Here is a 7,030-nt window from a genome sequence, read left to right as displayed (position 1 = left end):
TACAGTATTATATTAGTTTTAAAATGCTGAAAGGGAAAAATCTACAGAAAAGTCATTATTGATAGGTATGTATTTATTGCTATTTTATTACTTGTTATAGTTGTTTTGAAGTTCTCTGTTCCTTTCTTCTCACTCTCTTTTTTCTTTGGATATCCATTGCTAGTTTTTTTTTTTTTTTTTTTTTTTTTTTTTTTTTTGTGGTTACCATTAGGTTTATATGTAACATCTTCTGCATATAGCAATCTATATTAAGTTGATCATTTAAGTGTGAACATTCTTTACTCATACCTTACATCCCTTTGTTTTGTGACTCTTTTGATTGATTTTCACAGAGATACTTATTTTCAATGCTTTTGTGTCACCTACTTTTCTTACTCCTACTTATGGTCTTTCTTTTCCACTTTCTTTCTTTTCCACTCAGACCCCTTTAACATATTTTATTGTAGGGCTGGTTTAGTAGTCTCTAATTCCTTTAACTTTTATTTGTCTGGGAAGTCTTTATTTGTCCTTCTATTGTGAATGATAGTCTTGCTGGATAGGGCATCCTTGGCTGCATGTTTTTTCCTTCAATACTTTGAATATATCATACTACTATTTTCTGGCCTGCAAAGTCCTGCTGAAAAATCAGCTGATGGTCTAATGTCCTTTCCCTTGTATGTAACTGTTTTCTCTCTTGCTGCTTTCAAATTTTCTTTATTGCCACTTTTTTTCCCCCATTTTCGTTCCTTGCTGTGGACTTCCTTGGGTTGATTTTGTTGGGGGTGCTCTGTGGCTCCTGAATCTGGATTTCTGTTTTCTTACCCAGATTTGGGAAGTTTTAAGTTATTATTTCTTCAAGTAAAATTTCTGCCCCCTTTTCTTTCTCTCCTCCTTCTGAGATTCCTATAATGCAAATGTTACTACTCTTGATGGTGTCATTGAGTCTGTTTTCATTTTTTATTATTATTTTTTCTCTCTCCTGTTCAGCATGATTGCTTTCCATTTCTCTGCCCTCCAGGTCAATGATCCTTTCTTCTGCTTCCTCTAGTCTAATATTTATTCCATTGGGTGTATTTTTAATTTCAGTTATTCAGTTCTTTATTTCTGGTTTGTTCTTTTTTTATGTTTTCTCTTTGTTTAGGGTCTCACTGAGGTCTTCTACACTTCTCAATCGAACATACTACTTATCACTATTTATTTTAGCTCTCTTGCTATGATTTTGTTCTGTTTTTTTTTTTTTTTCCCCATTTGAGATATATCCTTCTCTCTCCTTATTTTGTTTAACTCCCTGTGTCTGTTTCTCTGTGTTAGGAAATTCAGCTGTGTTTCCTGCTCTTGAAAGTTATGGTCTTATGAAGAAGAGAAGGGCCCTCTTGTAGAGCCCTGGAGTGTAGTGTCCTCTGCTCACTGAATCTGGTGCTTCAGAAGTATGTCCTGTGTGTGTTGTGCATGCCCAACTGTTGTGGCTGAGCTGTGCTTGTCTTTAGACCAGTCACCTGCAATGGCTCTCTTTGCCATTGTTGAAGGCAAGGTTTGGTCCCTTGTTGTTAGTGGGTCAGCCTCGAGCTCCCTTGCAGTTGAATTGAGTCAGACTAGGCCTTTGCAAGAGATTTAGTAGCACAAAACTGCAGGGCCTGCAGTCAGAGCCGGTGTCTGATCCTACCTTACTGCCGGGACCTCAGTTGGACTGCTGTGTGTGGTTTTCTTCCCCTCTCTCTAGGGCAGGAGTCACTTGGGAGTGGTGCTGGCCCCTAATGGGGCTGCTTGCACACTGCTAGGTTTATGGCATCACTTTGGATGGGCTTGGCCAAAAGGTGTATTTAAGAATGCAGGTCCACAGGAGAACATGAGGATAGGACCCAGTGCTAGCAAGGTCCACTGGTCTGCTGTGAGAGGATACCTGGAACTGAGGCCTGGCTATGGAGGGCAGGTCCACAGGAGAATATAGGGCAGTGCATGCAGTGTTAACAAAGTTTGTGCTCGTCTGCTGTGGGAATGAGGTCAGCTGGAGGAGCTGTGTCCCCTGGGGATCACAGGGGCATACTGTTAGCAGGTTAGGGGGAGGATGTTGGTGCTTCACTGGTTCCCACAGGTGTCTGTGTGTTAAGGCCGGGGGGGGGGGGGGTGCGGGGACAGGTTTGGGAGGGAAATGGCACTTGCCAGCTCTTTTTTTCTTGGAGAAGTCTCCCAATGATCCCTGTCTCCTCAGCACATGCCCTGAGAGGAGTAAACAAATGTCCCTCCCGTATACCCCAAGTGTTTTTCAAACTGCTACTTTTTTTAGTCTATCTCCACAGGGCTGTAGGTTGTGCTATCTTTTTAAGGCCAGGGACTCAGTTTTCCATCACCCTCTAGCTCTTCCAGAGCTGAGACTATGATTTTTAAAGTCCCAGGTGCTAAAATCCACAGATTGTAAAAACTCATGAAATTCAGCCCCTCTGGTTTTCAAAGCCAACTATTACGGGATTCATCTTCCTCCTGTGGGTTTCCTGTGCCTGGATACCTGGTGTCAGGTCTGTTCCTCTCCTTTCTCTGCACCCACGCCATCTCTCCCTTCTAAGGACAATCCTGTGTGTCTGCCTTTCCTACCCTGCTCCATGTGGCCTCTTCTCTACATTTAGCCGTGGAGAGTCTCTTCTACCAGGCTTCAGGTCATTTTCTGGATTATTTACGCTCATTTGGGTGTAATCTAGTCATATCCATGGAATAGGGTGAGCATAGAGTCCTACTTTGCCATCTTCCCTAAAAAAGCTCCTCTGCCTATTTTTTAATCAGAATATTTTGCAATTGAGTTCCTTCTGTATGTTGGATATTGACCCTTTGTCAGATAGATGGTTTGTAAATATTTTCTCCCATTCTGTAGGTTTCCTTTTCATTTTGTTGATTGTTTCTTTTGCTGTGCAGAAGATTTTAATTTGGTGTGGTCCCATTTGTTGATTTTGGCTTCTGTTACTTGTGCTTCCATGTCATCCAGAAAAACACGGCCAAGACCAATGTTAGGTAATACTCAGATTTGTATGGAACCACAAAAGACTGTGAATAACAACCAAAGCAGTCTCGAAAAGAAGAACAAAGCTGGAGGTGTCACAATCTCAGGTTTCAAGATATACTATAAAGGTACAGTAATCAAGACAGTATGATATTGGCATATTGATAGATCAATGGAACAGAATAGAGAGCCCAGAAAGAAACCATACTTATGTGGCCAATTAATCTATGTAAGAAGAATATATGATGGGAAAAGACAGTCTCTTCAACAGATGGTGCTGGGAAAACTAGACAGCTACATGCAAAAGAATGAAACTGAACCACTCTTACACCATGCACAAAAATAAACTCAAAATGGACTAAAGACCTAAATGTGAGACCTGAAACCATAAAACTCCTAAAATAAAACATAGGCAGTAACTTCTTTGACATCAGCCATAGCAATGTTTTTCTAGATAGTTCTCCCGAGGCAAGGGAAACAAAAACAAAAATAAACTTGGGACTACATCAAAATAAAAAGGGTTTGCTTAGTGAAGGAAATGTAGAAAAAGGCAACCTACTGAATGGGAAAAACAGTTGCAAATGATACATCCTATAAGGGGTTAATACATAAAAATATAGGGGCACCTGGGTGGCAGAGTTGATTGACTCTTGGTTTTGGCTCAAGTCCTGATCTCAGTGTCCTGAGATTAAGCGCTGCATCAGTCTCTAAGCTCAGCATGGAGTCTGCTGCAGATTCTCCCTCTCCGTCTGCCCCTCCCTCTTGTGCTCTCTCTCTCTCTCTCAACTAACTAACTAAATCTTAAAAATCTTAAATCTTAAAATATATATATATATATATTACACAACTCAACACCAAAAAACAACAATAAATAATTCAGTTAAAATGGACAGAAGACCTGAAGACACATTTTCTCCGAAGAAAACATCCACATGGCCAACAGACACATGAAAAGTTGCTCAACATCACTGATCGTCATCAGGGAAATACAAATCAAAACTGCAGTGAAATACCACCTCACATCTGTCAGAATGACTAAAGTCAAAGATAAGAAACAAGTGTTAGCAAGGATGTGGAGAAAAAGGAACCCTTGTGCACTGCTGATGGGGATGTAAATTGGTGCAGTCACTGTGGGAGACAGTATGGAGGTTTCTCAAAAAATTAAAAATAGAAATACCATATGATTCAGTAATTCTACTACTGGGTATAAGGAAAGCAAAAACACTAGTGTGAAAAGATATATGCACTCCTGTGTTTATTGTCTACTGTTATATATCTCACATAATATATATATATATATATATATATATATATATATATATATATAATGGATATATGGAGCCATAAAAAATGATAACATTTTGCTATTTCTGACAACACAGGTGGACCCAGAGGATGTCATACTAAGTGTAATAAGTCAGACTGAAAAAGATAAATACCGTATGATCTTACTTATATGTAGAATCTAAAACACAAATTAATACATACACAAAAAGCAGAAACAGATCCATAAATACAGAGCAAATTCGTGGTTGCCAGAAGGGAGGAGGATGGAGGGATAGGCAAAATGGGTGAAGGAGGTACAGGCTTCTAGTTACAGAATGAATAATTTGGGCACCTGGGTGGCTCAGCGGTTGAGCGTCTGCCTTCGGCTCAGGGTGTGATCTCAGGGTCCTGAGACTGAGCCCCCTATCGGGCTCCCTGCACGGAGCCTCCTTCTCCCTCTGTCTCTGCCTCTCGCTGTGTGTCTCTCATGAATGAATGAATGAATGAATGAATGAATGAATGAATGAATGAATGAAATCTTTTAAAAAGCCACTTGTTTTAAAGACATCGTCTAGTAAGTCCAGAACCTGTGTTTCTTCAAGGATGGCTTCTGGAGATTTTATTTTGTTGTTGTTTTGAACATGCCCTTAGTTTCTGTGTATGCTTTGTGATCTTTTGTTGGAAATTGGGTGGAAGGGAAAACAGCCACCTCTCCTTGTCTTTGCAGACAAACCTGGAAGAATTTGGTAATTAACAAGGCATGTCCTTAGCCTTGAGATCTGTCCGAAATGAAACTAATACCTTCTCAAGGTTTTTTTTCTGACATGCATATTGCTTCAGCCATATGTGTGCAAATTTTCCCTCCAATTTCTCCAGAATAAATGACTGCTCTTAAATATGTTAACTTCCCAAAGGGTCTCACCAAAGCCTCTTAGGGCCTTAAATATTCTTTTGCCCATAATTCTTGCTGCAGTGTCCATTGTTCTGCATTTTCATGTGTTATTGTGTCCTCCACTACCTTCAGTGACTTCTGCCAATTATGAGCTATACTGTTCCCTCTCTGCGCTCTGACTCAGGCATGACAAACCAGTCAGTCAAGTAGCCCACAGGCTAGTCCTTCTGGCTTGAGGGAGGGAATAGAGGATTGGTTTACTTCCTCTAAAACAGGCTATGCACCTGGGAGAAGATGGGGTGAGAATGAGTTTAAAATGCCACAACATTTCCTACCTATTTCAGTGTGTTTTTTTCTTCACTGGGCATTTGCTTGGTTGTGGTAGTTCAGTTTCCAGAGCTCCTATAAAAATTACATTAATCAGTCTCTAATTGTATTTTTAATGTTTCCTTGGGAAGATGAGGGCCTGGAGCTTCCTAGTCTGCCATCTTGCTAACACTGATTTATGTCAGCCATTCTAGCTGATATAGTTATATTTTCTTGTGATTTTAATTTGTATTTCTATAATTAATAATGTTGAACATGTTTTCATGTGTTTATGTATCATCATCATTTCCTATTTAATGAAATCTCTATTCATATATTTTGCCCATTTTCTAGTTGGCTTGTTTTTCTAATTTCAGAATTTTAAAATATATTGTAGATAGGAATCTTTTATTGAGTACATCATTACTAAGTATATTCTCCCATTGGTAGCTTGTCTTCTCTTCCTTTAACAGGGTCTTTCACTAAAGCAAACTTTCTTATTTTGATAAACTCTAATTTATCATTTTTTAAATTATTTTTATCAACATATTTAAGAATTATTTGCCTAGCCCTAGATCTCAAAGATTTTATCCTATATTTTTGGTAACATTTCATAGTTTTATATTTTACATTTTAGTCCATTATCCACTTTGAGTTAATTTTTGTGGGAAGTGTGAGGTTTGGGTTGATTTTATTTTTGTATTTTGCCATTTTTACTTTTCTACATAGTCTATAATGAGTTTGTCTAAGTCTTCAAAACATACAGCTGGGATTTTGATAGGGATTGTATAGATCATTTCGGAAAGAATTGATATCTTCACTATTTTGTGTAACCAGAACATTTAAAAAATCTTATTAAAAAAAATCTTATTTATTTCTCTTAGCAGAATACTCTCTAGCTCCATCCATGTCATTGCAATGGCAAGATTTCATTCTTTTATGACTGAGTATATTCCATTGTTTATGTATACCCCACATCTTCCTTATCCATTCATCAGTCAATGGACATTTGGGCTGTTTCCATAATTTGGCTATTGTAGGTGATGCTGCTATAAATATAAGGGTCATTGTATCCCTCTGAATTAGTATTTTTCTAACCTTTCAGTAAATGCCTAGTGGCACAATTGCTGGATTGTAGGGTAGTTCTATTTTAATTTTTGAGGACGCCCTCCACACTGTTTTCCAGAGAGGCTGCACCGGTTTGCATTCCCACCAACACTGCAAGGGATTTTCCTTTTTTCCTCATCTTTGCCAACACGTTTTGTTTCTTGTGTTGTTGACTTTAGCCATTCTGACAGGTGTGAAGTGGTATCTCATTGGAATTTTTTTCCAGTGGAGTTTTTTTTAAAGATTTTATTTATTTATTCATGAGAAACACAGAGAGAGGCAGAGACACAGGCAGAGGGAGAAGCAGGCTCCATGCATGGAGCTCGACGTGGGACTTGATCCTGGGTCTCCAGGATCACGCCCTGGACTGAAAGCAGCGATAAACCACTGAGCCACCGGGGCTGCCCTCCGTTGGGAGTTTTGACTTGTATTTACCTGATGATGAGTGATGTTAAGCATTTTTTTTCATGTGTCTGTTGGATATCTTTTTT

The sequence above is a fragment of the Vulpes lagopus genome, chromosome 2 (assembly GCF_018345385.1).
Source record: "Vulpes lagopus strain Blue_001 chromosome 2, ASM1834538v1, whole genome shotgun sequence".
In the NCBI taxonomy this organism is placed as follows: Eukaryota; Metazoa; Chordata; class Mammalia; order Carnivora; family Canidae; genus Vulpes; species Vulpes lagopus.
This window is presented reverse-complemented; position numbering follows the sequence as displayed.